The following is a 20,010-nucleotide window of genomic DNA, read 5'->3' as shown; positions in this document are numbered from 1 at the left end:
TATTATAAAATAAATTTTTCTATGTACAACAGTATCCAGATTAATTATCAGTATTTTAATGACTACTTAGAGCAGGAGTCGGCAACCTATGGGACACGGAGTTATATTCACTGGCACGCGCAAATTAGAACATATTTGCATATTTTGTGTGTGTTTTTCACCATTATTGTTGATAGCTACAAAAAGTTGAATAGTCAGATTTATATAAAAGAGACATTGTTGGGGTTAAGGATAAAAATGAATAGAATATTGTTGAACCGACCATTTCTTTCTCGAAAACATGTTAGAGGAGGAAAACTACATAAAGAGCCTAATAGATGGAGGTTAAATAAGAAACTCTTAGAAGAAGAGGACGTACTAAGAAACCTAAAAGAAGATGTAGAAATGATTGAACAGGAGATGGAAGCTGGATAGAATATTAGGAAGGATTTAAATAAGTTCTACAAAAGTTCTAAAAATTCTAAAATCTGTCGGTTACCGAAAAACTAATGAGAGAATGAAAATAGAAACTTAAATTAGGTTATTATTGCAAGAAGGAAATTGAATGAGATAATGGATTATAAAATGCAGGGAGTCAGAGTTCAAACAAGAATTGTAAATCACAAAATCAATTCCGATAATTTAAATCTTTTAAAAAACCTGGAGAAAAATAATGGAAGAAAGAAGATGAACGAGATATTTGTGAATTAACAGATGATAACATCCCCGCTGAAGATTGTAAAACATGTGCGGGATTATTACAAAGAACTTTACCGATTTAAGAAACCGTTCATCAATGAAAAAGTATATGGTACAGAATACGAAGTCCCTACATATATTAAGAAAACGCAGGAAAATGATAAAGCACCAGGACCTTCAGGTCCAAAAAAGGGTACCAGAAATAGCCAAATTCCCAGCTGAATTATATTGTGAATATTTTTTTCGGAAATAGACTGAACAAAGAGCAATATAAGGGAATCATAACTCTTTTTCCTAAGAGTAAAAAAAGATGTACAAAAAATTGAAAATCGGAGGGCGGTAACTTTAATGGAAACATAATATAAAATTTACAGTGGATGTCTGAAAGAACGTATGAAACCAATAATGGAAAGAGTGGTCCCAGATACTCCGTTTGGCTCTAGAAAGAGCAGGCAAATGGAAGATTGTTGAATTGATTATTCTTTCTACCAGCTGACAAACTCTGGGTATTGATCCCCCCCCATCCGAAAGAAACTATCGAAAAATGTCTCATGAAGAGACAAAAGAATCCTGATTACTGCCCCACATCACACAGAACAAACATTAGGAGATTTAAAGCTTGTATTAGGCAAGCAAGCAGACTATTTGCAACGTCAAAAAAGTCATTAATGATGCTAATGATATTGAGACAAGCTTAAACAATATAATGCACCGCCACACGCAGCAAAGGTTACACAGTTGTTTCTGGATGCCAACATTTCATTCTGGTCATAAACAATGTAGACACTATACCGGGCGCGGCGAAAAAAAACTTTACACTTTATTTTTGCTAGATAAATCAAGATTTTTGTGAATGTGATAAACTTGTTCCGGTCAAATTATAAAGATAAGCAAAAAAAAAGATCGTAGTAAGTGTCTTAGAAGCCGAGAAAATGCAATCTGAACATGGGCAACCAAGTTCAGTTCGGACACTTTTGGACGTTAGCAAGAAACCAACAGAGAATGTAAAACAGTTGGGGATCTCCAACATGAACCCGGACACTAACGTGGTGTTCCAGTAAGATGGTGCACCTGCCCATACGTCCAAAAAGGCCGAAAAGTGGGTGGAGGACAACTTGCCTTTCTGACCAAAGAAAATGTGGCCCCTACTCACCAGATGGCAACCTATTGGACTTCACTTTATTGGTGCATGTTGAGTCCAAGAAGTTCACCGTCTGTCGCCCAAATATCAACCACCTCAAGGACACCGTCAACCAGAACTGGGAGACTATGTCTGTGGACTACATCTGCAGTGAGTACTAGGTCTTACGTGGCCACCTGGAACCCATCATTGGTGCCAAGGGGGGCTACATCGATGATCAGGGTAGCCAAGATTTCATTTTAATTATTTTTTTTTTATTGACATACCCTATTACAACTGGTTGCTGAAATGAAACTTGATATATTTCTAGATTGAAAGTGTAAAGATTTTTTCGCCGCACCCGATACACACCAGATCAAAAGCTGTTCAACTTTTTGTGCTGGCTGTCTTTCGAGGATAGAGCCTTCCTGACATAGGCACTGAAACTCGAAGCACTCAAGGTTTCTGATGATTAGCCTTGGAACTCCAATTACATTATTACAACCTGTAAAAGCTTCCAGCGGTGCATCAAGGCCATTATCAAAGTGATGGAGGCTAAATTGAAGATTAGAAATAGCAATCAATGCGATAACATTTGTACAAAGTTTAGCTAATGTAGTATCCCTAGTTTTCGAAATTAAACTTATTTACATTCTAGATTCAAAATGTCTAGTTTTCGATTATTTACCCAGTACGTTTAAATTATTGAGTACTTTTCAATGTTTGATAGCAGTATTTTAAATATTTTTCTATGGACTCAACTTACAGTTTCTTGTCTCTGTTGTAAATGTAAAGTAAATTTTTCTGTATTTCAGAGGAAATTTTACTCAAATACTTCTGCTAAATGCAGTTTGTTAAACTTTCCTTTTTCTCAAATTGCCTTCCATTGTTGTAAAATTTTATCGACAAGATTATCCACACATTTTTAATTTAAAAAATGTAATTAGAAATCCATCTTAATTAAAAAAATTGTCATTGCAACCACTTGCATTATTCAGCAAAAATTCATAAGTATATAGACAATCCAAAAATGGAAACACCATCAAGATTATCTAAATTGAGTTTATTCCTGTAAGAAAATACCACAGATCCCAATTTCTTAATAGTATAGAGGAGGGAGGGGTGTCTCACCCTTAATAAATCGAGTGGTATCAGCTTACAAAGAAAAGTTATCCTATAGCAGTGGTAAATTAGGGAGGCTCATGCAAAGGAGGTGTATAGAAGTATCAAAATCAAATATGATTAAATCTAGCTCTTAAATTTTGATAAACGAATTATATTCAAATTTATTGTCTTAGATTTTTTACTTTCAAAATCTATTTTCGCAACAAAAAAATGTTCAATGGTCAAAAATTACTTAAAACCGAAGTATGCATTATAGTATTAAGCTAATTCATGGATTATACACACATTTTCACATGAATCGGTCGAATTTATAGGATCAAATCTTTTGATTATTTTCACCACTTTAAGAATATGTATTTTTTGATGTTCGGTATACATTTTCGTATAGGGACAATTTGTATAATACCATTTTCGTATAAATTTATGTGTAGTATCATATGTTTTTTTCAAGTTTTGGCGGTATGTTTCATCCCGTTTTGAGAGTTGGCGGTATTTGAAAACACTCTCAAACATTTTAGGTAATATTGGGGAGTTGTGAGAGGCTCTTTGTAGTTTCTTCAAGTATTGGCGGTGGGTTGTATCCCAATAACTTTTTGAATTTTTTTTGAAAAATTTAATATGATGTACCCAAAAACACCCTCAACATTTGGCGTACAAAATGGCAATTCATAAAGTCTATGCCCCATTTCCTCATAAATTTATACGTAATAATTTTACAGTTGACAAAATAATACAATTTAATTTCCATGTTAGTGGTATAAAGTCTCTCTGATACTTAGTCAATGGATGCAAATGGACATTGGCTAACTAATGTGTCTCATACATCAATATTGAAGTATAATATAATATTATTATTTTGACATTTCATGGATACATTTTTATATATATAAACTACCTCTATTTATCCTTATATTTCATCTTTTCACAAATAGGATAGGAGGATGCCGTGATGATGGGTCCTTGTGTCCTTGCTATGACATTTTAAAGGAAAATATATTGTGTATTTTGAGACTTTTATTTTGTTTTTATGTCTATATATAATATATATATACATCTATTATTGTTAAAGTATCAGGTGTAATCTCATTGTCCCTGTTTTGTATGAGGGAATACATTAACGTTATCCAGAATATATGATGCTATGAGTCCAAAATTTTACTTTTTATATTTACTAGTAGTTGATTAATCAGTAAAAAAATATTATGTACCTACCTTGTTTTTGATAATTTAAGGGGGTTGGTTTTATCTAAGACTAGCGGGAGTACCCAGCAGATCTCTCTTCGAGATTTCTGATTGATTCTGTGAATATAAAGCTACATTTTAACTTTAATTTTGAATGAATAATTTCAAAGATCTACTTTATTACTATTATAACAAAGAGGATGTATGTAATTCATCCTTTAGCATAATGTATCCCATATAGCAATGTATTTATTTAATACGAATCTTATCTTATTTATAATTGAAAGCTAAAAATAAACTAAACTAATGCATTAATAGATGACAAACGTGTGGTAGTTTATAAATATTTTCCCAACAAGTGACGCGCACATTAAATAAGGTAAACGGTTTCACTTAATCCACAAACGAATAAGTTTAATTATTCAAGTTATTTGTTCATAAATACCCTCTACAAAACTTTTTACCATTTTGGGAGGGTGAAAACAATACCTCATTTAAACCTGATTTTTTTTAAATGCACGTCCTAGGGATAGGAACATCGTCTCAATTAATGCTATTATTAATTATTCCTCCCAATTTTGAAAATTGTAACCTATCGTCAGGCAAGGAGCACTATAATTTAAGGTACTTTCTTTCAGCAGATATATTGTTCCTTAAAGTTAACGGGTTTGTATGAAATTTTCTCAGATTTGGATTTTTACTTTCAATATTTCCATCCAAAAAGAGGAAAAGTACTTTTTAATCTTTTTAAACATGAGACTCTTTGCTTTAGCTACACATACTTGTTGCTACACTGTTATTTCTTAGATCGTGTGGTCATGCAGTCTCAGATTTCAAGCATATACTCAAAAATGAGGCGTCGACAAACATACACACTTTTCATTATTACTACTGGAGTAGGTTTGCCCAGTGTTACCCAGGACATTAAGAAATTCAAATTAATTAAGAATTCTTCTGTATCAAATAAAACAAAAAATAAGAACTGTAAAATTCTAAGAATTATTATCATGTTGGTTTTATGAGTATGAATATACTAATGTATAGGCATTTTATAAGCACTCTTCTTTCATGCACTGAGGAAGTAGTTGCTTTATTCTGGGTGAGACGCTGAAACCGCCTAATATCTCAAGATACACCCCGACTCTCAGTTAGTAAAGATAAAGTACTGGCCAAAATACAGTTTAAACTCTCCCGCCACCACGTTTATAGCCACCAAGGAACCCTTCTAATATTTTATAGTACATCCCAGCCAACGGGTTGTTCATGTGAACTGCTGAGCCCAAATCAAGTTAAATTTATCCATCGCCTCTTCCCTGAGCACCGAAAAACCTTCCTAATATCCCAAAATACACCCTGGCTCTCAAGTTGTACAGGTGAAAAGCTGGGCACAAAGGAACCCTACTAATATTATATAGTGCATCCCAGCCCATGGGTTGTGCAGGTGAACTGCTGGGCCAGAAGGAAAGTAAAAATTGTCTGCTTTACTTTCAAATTGCACTAATTAATATCCCAAAATACAAACTGGCCCTGAGGCTGTACAGGTGAAGAGTTGGGACAGTTTAAACTAAAACACTGCCGTGTTTCTCGTACAATGGAACTGTTCCAATATTCTATAATACACCCTGGCCCACGGGTTGTGTAGGCAAACTGCTGAGTCCAAATAAAGTTTAATTTCTTCGCCACCGCTTCTTTGAGCGTCAAGAACCCCTCCTAAAAAAAAAATTCACTACGGTCCTCAGCTTATGCAGGTAAAGTCCTGGGCCTTAAGGCAGTTTCAACTCTACGCCGCCGCATTCCTAAATATCACAAACCCCGTCAAATATACTAGAATACACACACACCTACGGGTTGTGGGTTGTAGGCCTCTTAGGCAGGTTAAATTTTTCCATTACTGCTTCCCTAATCATCAAAGAAGCCTTACAATATCAAAAATACAACCCGGTCCTCAGGTTATATAAGTAAAATGCTATTTTAAAGCCGACATTGGTTCGGCTGTAATTGAAGGACGTACATCCACACACAGAGATATTCACATTTAATATATAGATAGATAGATAATGTAAATTCTTTTTGCTCAACAAATATCGCATCTAGGGGTAAATTTTGAGATTTAATGTTATTTTGGTCTTAAATCCTAGATTAAGTTACATATTTTAACAGAATAATTATCTTTGAAAAATTATGCAAATTCAATTTATACAATATGAATGGTTTATTTGTGTACAGGGATTGACTCTTTTTGGAGTAATGAAAAATTAAACAGAAAAGTATTAGTTTGAGTCATAAATAATTAGATTCGATGAACAATTTCTTGTGCTAGACAAACATTTGTTGCAACTTATCGAGTAATCAGACGAGGGTGGGAGTCGATCAGGTCACGAATAAATGTGATTTTATCACAGGTCCGGGTCTCCAAGGAACATCCTTCTTCTCCAAAGTGAAAATGCAACCCTCCATAGCTTTAGGCCACTTTAAAACAGTATGGCTCGATGAGGAATGTTCTAGCTTGGTATTGAAGAGTTCGGTGTATATCTCCGTGATTGATTTTGCCATTTTCCTGCGGAGGTAGACATTGCTGTGAAAAAAAGATTATCCACCGTACAGCGGTGTAATGACTAACTAATACATTTGATATACATGACCCTTGACACTTAATACACAAATGAAACAAACTGTCCTTTCTTACACTTAAAGTCGCGAAAAAAACGCTGTTTATAGAATTTTTCATTTAGCGTTTATGGGAGAAAAGTTGTGGCACTCACAAATTATTTATGACTCAACCTAATTGATATTTTATAAGTGAATAAAACTTAAAAGTCATGAATAATTAGTAGAGAGTGCTACTTTTTTGGAAATACAAATAATATATAATGACTATTCCTCTAATATATTGATTAAATTTCCGTGAGAAGAATTCAATTACTTACTGTTCCAGATTCACATATTATAGCTAACACATATAAAAAAAGTACCTTGTACAAACATATTTTCAAAAATACATTTTTTTTTAAATATAAAAATCCCCCTAAAAAAAAAAAAAAAAATCCACAAATAAATTGTAAAATCATTGTGGTCCTGTCATTATGTGATCTTTAAATGGACCGGAAGTTACACCTTGGGAAGTTTCGCCCTTATAGATATATTATGGGCAGCATAAATGTATCTTCCACATATAATTTAAGGTCGTCCTTACTTCGACTTCAAGCCCTTTCTAAATAATTATGAAATTATGGCATTTGAGTAATTAATATGAAATAGTTTTTCTTTCTTATTATTATGAATTCGAACCGTTTGATATGTTCTATTTTAAAAAAATATTTAAATTGAATTAAATGTACTTATTTTACACTTCTGAATGCAAAAATGCATTACAAATGACTTCAATTGGGGGGGGTAAAACCATATTTATTGTATCTCATCCAAAAATTCGCAACAGAAAAATATATATTTTGTGCCGTTGTGCCCTATTTGTCAGCTTTAACATTTAAGAAAATACCACACACACACACCCCACCACAAAAAAAAGCAAATGATACACTTGCGATAAAAATATTTTTCTCTTCAATATTTTATAAGAACTTTTTCCATCTATTCTTACAATTTATAACAATACACGTTAAAGCTGTATACTAGACAAAAATTTAGGGCCATTTTTTAAATGAAATATAATCGAATGGCCTTTTCTAATACAAAAAAAATATGCATCTTTTATCGTAGTTTAAGAAATAAAAATTTATTTTAATTTGATAATGATCTTCTTTTTTTTTTTCCAAAATGTCCAACTCTTTTAGAAATTTCTTCAAATGGTGTATATTTGAAAGTTATTTCATCAATGTATTATGTAACGCTTCAAGGATGACCAACCTTCTCTCACTCTCCTTATTGTTTCAACTTAAGACACCTCTAGCGAGTAAAAAAATAGATGTATGTAATTCATATGAGTGGAGTTCAGTCATTTTTGATCAAATAAATAAGAGTGAAATATGACTTAATTAATACTAGTGGTTGTAGACGCAATACTAGTTGTCGAAAAACATACTAACTTATCTTTTAGAAGATAATTCCCGCAAGAAATCCTTTGTGTTACTCTGCGTTTTTCATGACATACTCACTGAATACTTGGAGGTTCTCTCCTTGGGAATTAAAAGATAATAATAACAGATTTAGAAAAAACTATTCATATGATTTAATGAGCAAAGGAGTACTTTAGCTCTTTACAAAACCTCATCTAAAGTCTCATTCACTTTTATGAATGAGATATGAAGCTTTTTAATGTGAGTTCAACTAAAGGCCAACAAGATTTAATTTATTTTATAAAGTTATCCTGTATTTTATAGTCTTTTTTTTCTTTATAGTGTGTTGATATATGATATCATCAGGGAACGATTTATAAAGGACACCCTGTGACTCTTTGTCATATACTCATACAGATACACTTTACTTTATTATTATGGAAGATGACTCACTTTAATGAAATATCGCAGGCGTTTTGCGTGTACTTAATATTGAGATTTTTATTATTGGTTTTATGTGTTAAAATAGAATTAAAATAGTCAATTTCTGTGAAAAGGTCATTAAAAGGTCACTATGTCCATGTTTATTAAAAATTTAATTTTTTTTGCTGACTTTAATATGATTTAAACGTAATTGCAAACTTTTATATTTATCAGTTAAACAGTAGGGTTACAAAATGCTAAAATAAATTAAAAAAAAGGCCCTGAGCTAAATTTCAATCAACTTCTACATATAAATAATATTTTTGTTGAAATGGTTATAATATATTTTATTGTAAATTTAGTAAGCTCAATTTATTGTTTTTACAAAAAAGTTTTAATTTGAAGTTTATGGACAGTTTTTAAGAAAATACTCTGTTTTTACGTTGGAAATGTAAAAAACTATTCAAACTTTTCTTAAATGTTTTTTCTACAATTAGGAACCATTTTTCAACCTAAACCATAATGTTTTTCTTGTTTAAATATGAAGCAATACTAGGTACACACAAACCCCTTTTAAATAAGTTTTATGAATCCAGATTTAAATTTGTGGATGGTCCTAAGGGTAAAAAATGACATTGAACGAAAATATTCCCAAATTACTATAATTACAGATATTTCAGAATTCAGATGACTGTAAGAAAAACTGAGATCAGTTTTGGATTCTTCCCTCTAGGATAAATGTATTTTTTTGGTTTTTGTACAAAATGAGGGTTGATATTTATAGTTATCAAACAAAATTGACAAATTTCCATCAAAATTAATCAAATATATTTTAAAAGTTTAAAAAACACAAAACTTTTTAATTATTGTTATATCTATTCAAGAAGAAGGATTTTTTTTGTTATTGTTTTTCTGAACCGTTATTTGTAGGAAAGGATTGATGAAATAAAGCCCCCGTTATATGCTCTTTTAATGTTAATACAAAGTTATCCTTAGAATAGAGTGTGAAGGAACTTGTTGAATGTCAAATGGGCTTAAAAGTATTCTTTAAAAAAATAATTTTGTTATGAACATATTAAAAGACGTAGATTCTTAAATAGATCCTTGTATTTATAGGTACATAACGGATTGTATAAGACAGTAAAATATGTCTTGAAGCATTTTATGAATGGATACGTACAATCTTAAGATAAGTTACAATAAGTAGTATATATATAAAGTACCGATTCATTTTATTCTTTTTTTGATGAAGCCAAACTTGATTATTGTATTCTTGAGGTAACTCTTTAAATGAGAGGGGTAAGAACTACTCTTTAAAAGTAAGACATGTGCTTTTCAGATAGAAGAAATAGGTATTAATTATCAATCCTGAATGATATAACTTAACGTCCATTTAAAAGAAAACATAGCTCTGAAATATTGCTTCAGTTTGTCTGATAATGATTAAGAATTGAATGAAGTAATTCCTTACAATTTTTACATCTAGCTATTAAAGTCCAAAAAGATGCTTAGTATATAAGCAATACATCAAATTAGACTTTTAGTGATACTTAAACATTGTTCAAGGATACTTCCTACAAAAAAAGAAGAAAAAAAAGCACGAACGAAAATTATAGTGAATTGTTCATGGTTAATTTGATATTTACGCAAGGAATTGCAATTTTTCAACATGGCTAAGGGGAAGTACAATAAACATGTATGCTTATACCAAATTATGTATTGATATTTATAACGTCAAATGGTATTAGATCCACAAATCATTTCTTGGCATTAGTACTTAATATTCGTATCAAAACAAAAATGCCCTTTTAAAATTCGGGTAACTACCCATAATATTTTTTATGTCATTTTATTTATCTCTCGACGAGTGGCGAGGAACAGAGCCTATAGACAGTCGACTTATATTTAATGCTTATAAAATATAAAAATTATCATTCTTAATAAAAGAGAACAATTTAAAATACAAATATTAATACTTTTAAGAGTATTTGAAAGCGCAGAAAAAAAAAAAAAACATATTAAAGTAACCCAAAATTGTAAAGAATATATAAATGTATGTCACACAAAAAAATAATTAACTAAAAATCGCTGGAGGTCAGCTTCACTTCCCTGGCAATTTTCTTAGTTGTTTGTTTTTTTTGTGTGCATTTGTAGGCATTTTCCAATGATTTTATACGTCACCAGGGTGATACTGTTGTATCTGAGTTCCAAATAGGTAAGGGCTTCTTATGGATCTGTAAAAGTGATTTTAGGCACCAGATAGGAGCGGTACAGCTCATTGATTGGGTCCGCTACTAAGCTTGTCGGAGCCCTATAATTTTTCTTAAGCCAGGTTTCCCAAACTGAACTATCCCAAGACCCCCTACACTAATACATTTTTAACTGAGACTCCCTTTATACGAAACATGTGTACTATTTATATGTAAACAGAAAGCAATCCTCAATTCTCCATCTTCCTACCCCCCTAGCCTCCCCTCACGGCTCCCACTTTGAATCCCATTGTTTTAAGCAAACCTTAGTTATTTAGGCCCTTGCTAGAATTTGGGGAACACCGCACTCTGCGTATAAGGTAGCTGCGGCCCTGTGTGTATATAACATCATTCCCTGGGCCTGAATTTTCTAGCGAGGCCATTGTTTAAAGTGCCTGTTACCAAACTGAGCTTATTTAAAGAAGAAACGAAACCAAAGGCCGGAAACGAGCCCGATAAAGCTGAACCGATACGGCAATCGTTGAAATGAAAGAAATGAGACCAAGAACGATAGAACTGCTGAACCTGAACCGGGCACAACATTGGTAAAAAAATGTGCTGTCGCCAAAGTTCTATTTTTCTATCACAAATTAAAAATCCTAATGGAATAGGAGCACCATCACCACTGAGGGTACCTACTTTGAGTAGAATTCGAATCCAGTAGCCATATCTTTCAAATAGTTTATGAATTTTTTGATTTAATATATTATTAAAGATTTTGGGATTGTTTTATAAATTTTTTGAAATGTGCCCAAAATATCGCGTCGACCCTGTATAATCCAGTCCAGATAAATATCTGAATTATATATAATAAACAAATATTTTTGATATTTATATCAATAAGTAATTTTAGAACTACATTTCGAGCAAACCAGTGTTTGATTCAATCGTGTTTTTGACAGATCATCGATGATTTTTATCTTATCTTATCTTTCAGCAAAAGGGTTTTTTGGTGGAAAATCACGATTTGTATCCGCATTTATAGATAAACTATAGGAAATGAACTGAAAAAGAAGCATACTTAAAAAAATGCTGGCGCCAAAGTTCTATTTTTCTATCAAAAAAATCCTCATAAGAATTTTTCATTATCTTGTATTGCTATAAGCTTATTTTTATTATATCGAAATTTCATTTATCCGGATTTGAAGTCATATAGATTGAGCGTAAGAACCGATCCTTTGATTTGTAATCAAGTTAGTAATCAATACGATTTTGAATTTTCTCAAATGTATTAATATATTTAATATTTAAAACACTCGATTTTGGCTTTACACTATAATTCATACTCAGAAGGGAATGAACAAAGTATGTACATACATTATTATGTGACATGAAAAAGTGGGTGTTATAATTTGCTCTAATATATCAACCCCTTGAATCACAAGGGATTCAAATGCAATAATTCCATGTTGTACGAGTACATGGCTTTGTGTCCTTCAGCCAAAAAGGACACCTACATACATACCTAGGTATAAACATTACGTACAATTTGTAATAAAAAAAATGAGACGAAGCTTTTTAAATTAATAATTTTCAGTGGTACTTTTGATAAATATAATGCAATTTTTCAAATTCCATTAGATGGTTAATAAATATTTATTGAAGGTATAATTTTAATTTTTTTCATGATTTTTTGAAATTTTTCTCCTTAAAAAATTTTCAAAAAATTTAATATTTGAAATTATTTCTAAGAAATTCAATTTTTTGTGAATAGCTATTAATTTTTGAATAAAATTTTTCTCCTAAAAATTTAATATTTGAAATTTAATCATAGAATTTTTTTTTTAAATTGATTTTTTATGAACAACTCTGGATTTTGGAATTTTTTTTTTTAAATTGAATTTTTATGAACAACTCTGGATTTTGGAAATTTTTTTTTTAAATTGATTTTTTATGATCAACTCTGGATTTTGGAGATTTTTTTTTTTTTTTTTTTTTTAATTTTTTGAGAATAATTATGGATTTTGGAATTTTTTTTACAAAAAATTTAATATTTAAAATTTTTTCCAGAACATCTAATTTTTCAATTTAAAATTCCAAAATCCATAGGTATTCTCAAAAAATTCAAAAAAAAATTCAAAAATCCAGAGTTGTTCATAAAAATCCCCCCTCCCCAAAAAAAATGTATATATATACATATATCTGCGAATGGAAATTCATCATGAATTATATATTATACAATTTACTGTTTGATTAATTTTGATCTTAACTTCTCAGTTGATTTCACATATTCTCATAAGAATGGTCCAGTTATTTATATATGACTCGAGACAATCTGACCTTGTGTTCCATCGTTTTTCTTGGTGTATGGAGAGAAATTAACCACAATCCTGTCAATTTCTTGCTCCGAGATAGTAATTATTGCAAAAATATTTAAAGACATGGACTTTGAAAAGTAAGGTAGTCCATTGGACTACCCTACTTTTCAAACCTTCAATTTAGAGGTCACAAGTTATAAGATTTAAAAAGTGACCATATGTAAGGACAAAGTTCTTTTGATTTTCTTTGCAAATTTATCATCTTATTTACATTAGCTCTATTGTCTGTTAAAACACTTCCTACATGACAATTGAAATCATGTTTAGCCTTTTGTTATTTAATTTTGAATCAAATGTAGGAGATATTCCGTGGTTTGTTGGTTTCCTGATGTGTTTATCGTCTCAGGTAAGAAAAAAATGACAAGGGGATTTTGTTAAAGTGACGCATATGGACATTAGACGATGCATTGAGCAAGGAATTATTTTCCAGATTTTCTTGGAAATTTTTGAAATAGTTCCAAACAGGGTCATTTTTCTACCAGGTCTAGAACCAAAAGGTATCATTTATAAGTTAATGCAAAATTGCGCCTTTATATTCAACAAAAACTACTTTACAAAACAAAATAAATTATATACTAAATACATATAACATACAATAAATATGCAATATTATTATATAAATTTATTACAAACAAATCCTCTCACCATTATATATTTTTTTCATCTAACCATTATTTTTGTAAAAATCGGGGTTTTTTATATTTTCGAAAATGTAAAAAAAAAAATAAATAACTGGGTACAACTTACAATCAAATCGATTTCCAGTTTTTTGGATGTTTAAGTTCTTTAACCGGTTTTCTATACTTTTAAAAGTGTCAACTCAAAATTTTGTTTAATTGGACCGTAAAGTTACATTTGTTATAGTGGTTTAGACAGCTTTTATCTACTATACAAAATTGCTCTGTTTTTTTTATCAGATAGAGGGTAAAAAGAGGTATAAAAATATGATTCAAAAAAATTAAATCTATGTGTGATAAATAACAAATATATTTTTTCCATATTTTTATCAAAATAATCTACCAATATTTTTGGCACTTCTCAAAAAGCTGTTGAAGGTGATTTCAAAATTTTCATAAAAAGTCAGAAAATATATCTGGGACCAAATTTGAGTTTAAAGTTCTCACACATCTTAAAAAAAACATATTTCAGCTTACCAAAACTTTCAAAATATTGTTTACTTATCATTGCGGACCCTCATATAAATAATACCAGCAGAATACCCGTTGAATGAAGTTAACCATAAAATTTATCCATATCCAGGATATGGAATGAATGCTTGAAGAGTTCAAGTACATAAATAATATCAAATAATACACGAATTACATTTATAATTTTTTTTTTTATGTATTCCTTGCTGGTAAATTACATTTACTCTTTGGAACTCAAACAAAAATACTCCATAGATTTGCAGATGTTGTTTGAAACTTTAAAAAAATATTTCTGGAATACCATGAAATTAAGATTATGAGGTTTTCAAATTTTGTATGTTTAAAAAAGAGGTATTTCTAGTGTATATAAAAAACGCTCTTGAAGTAATATAATAAAATATAGTAGGCCTGAAACGTAGCACATCAGTTATTTTAAATAACGAGATGGGAAATAAATACTATCCATGATTATTTAGCTTCTCAGAGTAGTTTTCATTGATTCATTTAAGGACATCACATGAAAATGAAATGATAAATAATTCTACAGAATGATGTATTCTGTGACATTTGTAGATTTTAACATAGCAAGTGGGCTACTTGAGACCATATTCAGTTTTTGTAATTTTATTCATATTTTAATAGCCATAGTGAGACGTTTTCTTAAAGTTAAAAGTAATGGCCAACTAAAACCTTTAATGATATTTTAGTTGTAGTATCAAATTTAGTGTTAGCAATTTAATGTAACACTATATTTTATTGTCAATATATCCGGCACTTGACTCTGTTTGTTTTCGAAGTCTTATTTTCAATTTTACAGAAGAAACAAAGTCCAAGTTCTGGAGTTTTTCCATTAATGTGTCCTGTGGCTAAAATATTTGTTATGGATCCGTAAAAAAACAAAATGCATAGAAAGATCAATTGTTTTACAATTTATGGCATTTTTACAATGGGCTTTTTTGCCTATAGATTCCTTTTTGTTGATGATTGATTTTATTCATATAGTATGTTTTTGTAGATTCAAGGACGTGTAATCTCCTAATCTGTCGATTTTTCAATCCTCTTATAAAAATTTTCTGGGACAAATCTCTCTTTCACGTAGTGTTATGTTTTTAAGAACTCTCTTTATATCCAATTTCTCTAGGTAGATGGAATTGAGTTTTTCATTGAAAATCTCACCGATATAATAAATTTTTTTAGGGACATCTCTGATAGAAAATCCTGCTGTTTCTGAGAGCCCCTAAATTTAATATACCTAATGTCTCCTAATAATTTGACTGGACCTTGCCTCTTAATATCTTGGATCGAAATCCTGTTTATAATAGGTCGTTGTTTAATAATCCTTCCCAATCAGCTTAAATAATCTCCAAAAACTCTTTTGAGTTTCAAGAAAATAGAGAAATCTTGCAAAGAAAAAAATCATCATATTCCTTCGAGCATGTTAGTCGTTTCCAAATAACTTTTTGGTTTTTACCTCCAGTACATAAAAAGGTCTTATATATTTTATCTACTTTTAACAATTTGGCAGTTCTTAAATAATAATTTGGGGTCTGTTTTTCAAATTTTTTGAAGGAAAGGCTTTAATATACAATAAGATAAGAACATGTTTAGAGAGAATAATCTTAATTCAACTTCTTCACACTACCTTAAATTATTATCTTCCCGGTTATGGAGCTCGTTGTAGTAGATTAAAATTGTCGAAACTCATATTTTTACAATAATTGAAGCACCTACACACATCTTTGTACAATCATACCCCTCTGTGTAAAATTTCTACTTTCTAGAGGCCGAGGGTTTTATGTATACATGGAACAAAAAAACAACTAAAATGTTTTGCCTGTTTGTAAAAGTTAAAAATCGTACACAACATTTATATATATTTTTCCACAAAATAGGATACCCATTCAAGTTCCTCCCCAAAAATATTTGAGTCATATATTTAGAAATTGTTGAGAATTCATAAGAAGGATCTTAACGGGGCTTTTTTTTACGTCATGTAAGGACATGTTTGTTACCGTGTAAAAAGAACATTGATAGAAAGTTTCACTAACTTCCAAATGAATGTATCCATGAATGATAGGTGACATTATATTTTTGTCCTTAACTCAACAAAGAATCCAATTAGGGTAGACTTCTACTGATTTCATTTCAGTGTTCCCTGAATAAGGATTATTCTAATGTACAAATTCAAAATGTGGCATTCGTTATCGTCAAAAAAGAGAGGAGGTACGAATCAAATTAATATTCAAGTAATAATAGTTTAGACAATCATCAATCATTTTTGTCTAAATGGGTTAAAGGGATATTATTAATAATAATTATATTCTACGTAAATTATATGGCAGTCCACATCATTGAAAAAAATAAATTATATTCCATTAATTGTTCAGATGGAGTTGCACTGATTAAGTATAGTATTACACTTACTTTTGGAAGTCTATGTAAATGATGTATGTTTCTTTTCCTAGGAGCGGCCGTGAATCGAAACTACAGACAATGAGTTGAATAGAATAACAAGATTTTTTTTTTTTTAATTTGCGATTTAATAAGTATTTGTAATATTAAAATTCAAAAAAAGGAAAATGACCTTGGAACCAAAAATAAAAACACTTTTTTAAGGTAAAGTACAAAATGTTATTTTTCTTCAAGGTCAAGGTAATTTCATAACGGGATTCCCAATAGAAAACGCTCGAAAAATGAGAAACACTCTCCATGTTTTCATTTTTTTTTTGTTGTTGTTTTGTTAATGATACCAAAATGGGATAACAATGATGGTATGAGTGGCTATCCAAGGGCATTGGACGGGTTAAAGATATGAACAAAGTTATCTAGTACGCAAGAATTAGTTTTAATACCCCCAAAGTTATACATCTATCTACAAATTAGAGAGGTAGACAACTCGAGTTGCTAATATGGTTACTCAAGCTCTGCACACCGGGGTTGTCAGGGGCGTCTGCAGGATTAAATTTTGGGGAGGGTTTGGTTTTTAAAAACTTTTTTGATTTTTTTTTTTTCAAAATTTCAGAAATAAAATTTTTATGCTATAACTAATTAAATTATGACCTTAATTTTTTCCTTCCAGAGCGATAACTTTTCCTAGTACGAAACAAAAAATCCTTCGTTTGGGGTAAAGGGGGGCTACAGGCCCTTTCCAGCACCCCTCTCCCCCCTTGCCTTTTTCATATATCTGAAATAAGTAAATAATATATGGTTACATAAATTAAATTTTAATGAGATGTGCAAGTCATTATAAAATAATTATGATATATATATATATTTTGACCATCATTCATTTCCCTGAATTAAAATTACTTTTAGTTTATTTTTGAGTAAAATAAATATCATTACTCGATCCTTGATGATAAATAAAAATGTAAGTAGAGTGGGTGGGTGTATTTTTGTGTTTGGAGGTGAACTTTTGAAAACAAAAATTATATTTATATGTGAGTATTACATGTCTTAGCTATTAGCAATTATATGTAATCGAAAAATAGTCTACAAGTCCTTTTTATAATATGAAGAATTTCCGCGTTTTATTTTACATCGTGGAAAAAAGCAACATCTTAAAGAAACTAAAATCCGAAAAGGGAGAGAGAGTTTTTATGTAGTAAGTAGAGGAATGAGATTAGAAACACTACTGTTAGAGTGAAGGGCTTTAAACAATTTTTGAGGAGATCATATATACAGAATGGACACTAAATACTGTAAAAATTAAAGCTAAAATAGAACTTATACATTTACAAGAGTTAAAGAGAGTGAATATAGCAATAAATCTCACTGTTTGTTGAAGTCCAGCACACCAACCGATATTGTGTTGGTAAAGTTTTTTTTTGTTTTGTGGAGGTCATATTCAAATCACAAAATAATCGGGTTTTGATCAACAAAAGATCTGATTTGTCTTATATCTATGATCTATTTGTAGGATAAATATGAGTCAGTAGTGGTTAAGCCAGTCCTGTAAGACAGTCATTATCTTAGCGGTCTCGGGGTTCAAAATTGACAACATTTATTAAGTGAGCACCATCCTTGGGAAAGGTATCTAGCATTGGGCAAATTCCTACTTAAGAGAACGATCGGAAAATGATGTGACACTTATTTTCCTACATTTTGGAACAATAACTTTTAGCATACATCAAGTTCGTATTTGAATCTGATGAAATATGCTCCATTTTGGAGGACAGGATCAGCAAAAAGACCCAATCAAATTTGGATGTACTTACTTTACAGACTCAAATTTGTAATTTCTGCAAATGTACACCAATATGGATAATTTTTGAGGGGATTTATATACGATTAGAAAACAAATCCTTAGAGCTACTGAAACTTAATGACTGAAGGTATTGTTTGATCCTATACAAAAAGTATATTTAATTTTCTTTCTTTGAAGTTCATAAACTTAAATTTCGGTTTTTCCTTTAATATTCTTTAAAAAAGGGATTCTCAACCTTTTTTTTTTAGTGATGTACCACTTATAAAATATTTATTTAATCCAAGTAATCCCAAATAAGCACAAATTATTTTTAGGTTCAGAGACAGGTGCGTCTGCAGGGTTATATTTTGGAAAGGGGCCTTGGTTTTTGGATTTTTTTTGAAAAAAGAAATTCAAAAACAAAAAAAAATTTTGAAAAAATTTCCAAAATTAATTTTTTTTTTTTAAATTTCCAAAATCCATATCTATTCTCAATAAATTTAATTTTTCGAAAAAAAATTCAACCTCCACCACTGTTTCCAAAAAATTAATTTTTTTGGATAAAAAAAATCAAATATAAAATCTTTTGTATTTTCAAGTATAAAATTTTATTTGATGAAAAATTTGAAAATCCATAGTTAATCACCGAAAATTAAATTAAAATTTTTCAAAAAACAAATTGAAACATTACATTTTCTAGTAAAAACAAAAAAAACCTTAATTTGGGGGAGTACAACAGACTCTCCCACCCAAATCCTGGAGAAGCCCCTGAATTATGAATTTGAGAACCACTTCTTTAAAACATATATTCCTCATAAGAACATGTAATTAATTATTATTAATTTGAGGGAATCTATATATTTTGATAGCCCATATTATGGGCTACACTTGGAAGGTAAGTATTATATAGAGGACTATAGACGAGTATTCACGGAAATGATTTGAGTTGTCAAATTAAAATGTGACTTCAGACTCGGCTCGAACTCAAAGTGTTCAAAGTCTTGGACATAGGCTAAATGACCTAAAACTTAACTTGGATCTGTAAAATTTAACTCGTCAGAAACTCCGTAGTTTGTTGAAATACGACAACATGGTCTTGCGAGTGAAGGAGATTGACCAGAGCAAGACAGTCTCGATTGAAAATTATAGAACCTCTATTCTGCATTTAAATTTTTAATATCAATGTTGGAACGAAGTATTTTATTGAGGTGGTTATCTACAGTTGTACATAGTAATGATTAAGCAATATTATGTTTAATATTGCATATAAATTTTCAAATAATTTGGAATAACAAACCGCATGTTGAACGTAAAGATGATGAAACGACTAAGAAAAAATATTATTGACTATAAGTATAGCCATCAGTGATGTGCAAAAAGATATATTGATCACATAATCTTACCAGTTACTCATGGATACACAAATACTTCCTTTGATCACCACTATTTTTTATCTTAAACTTATACACATGATTTTTGCAAATCATGTACATAGGGTTTGATCTCTTTCGACTCAAGTTTCTTTTAAAATTATCGTATCTACATATTTAGGATAATTAGAGGACAAA

Source organism: Lepeophtheirus salmonis, chromosome 1, assembly GCF_016086655.4.
Source record: "Lepeophtheirus salmonis chromosome 1, UVic_Lsal_1.4, whole genome shotgun sequence".
Classification (NCBI taxonomy): domain Eukaryota; kingdom Metazoa; phylum Arthropoda; class Copepoda; order Siphonostomatoida; family Caligidae; genus Lepeophtheirus; species Lepeophtheirus salmonis.
This window is presented reverse-complemented; position numbering follows the sequence as displayed.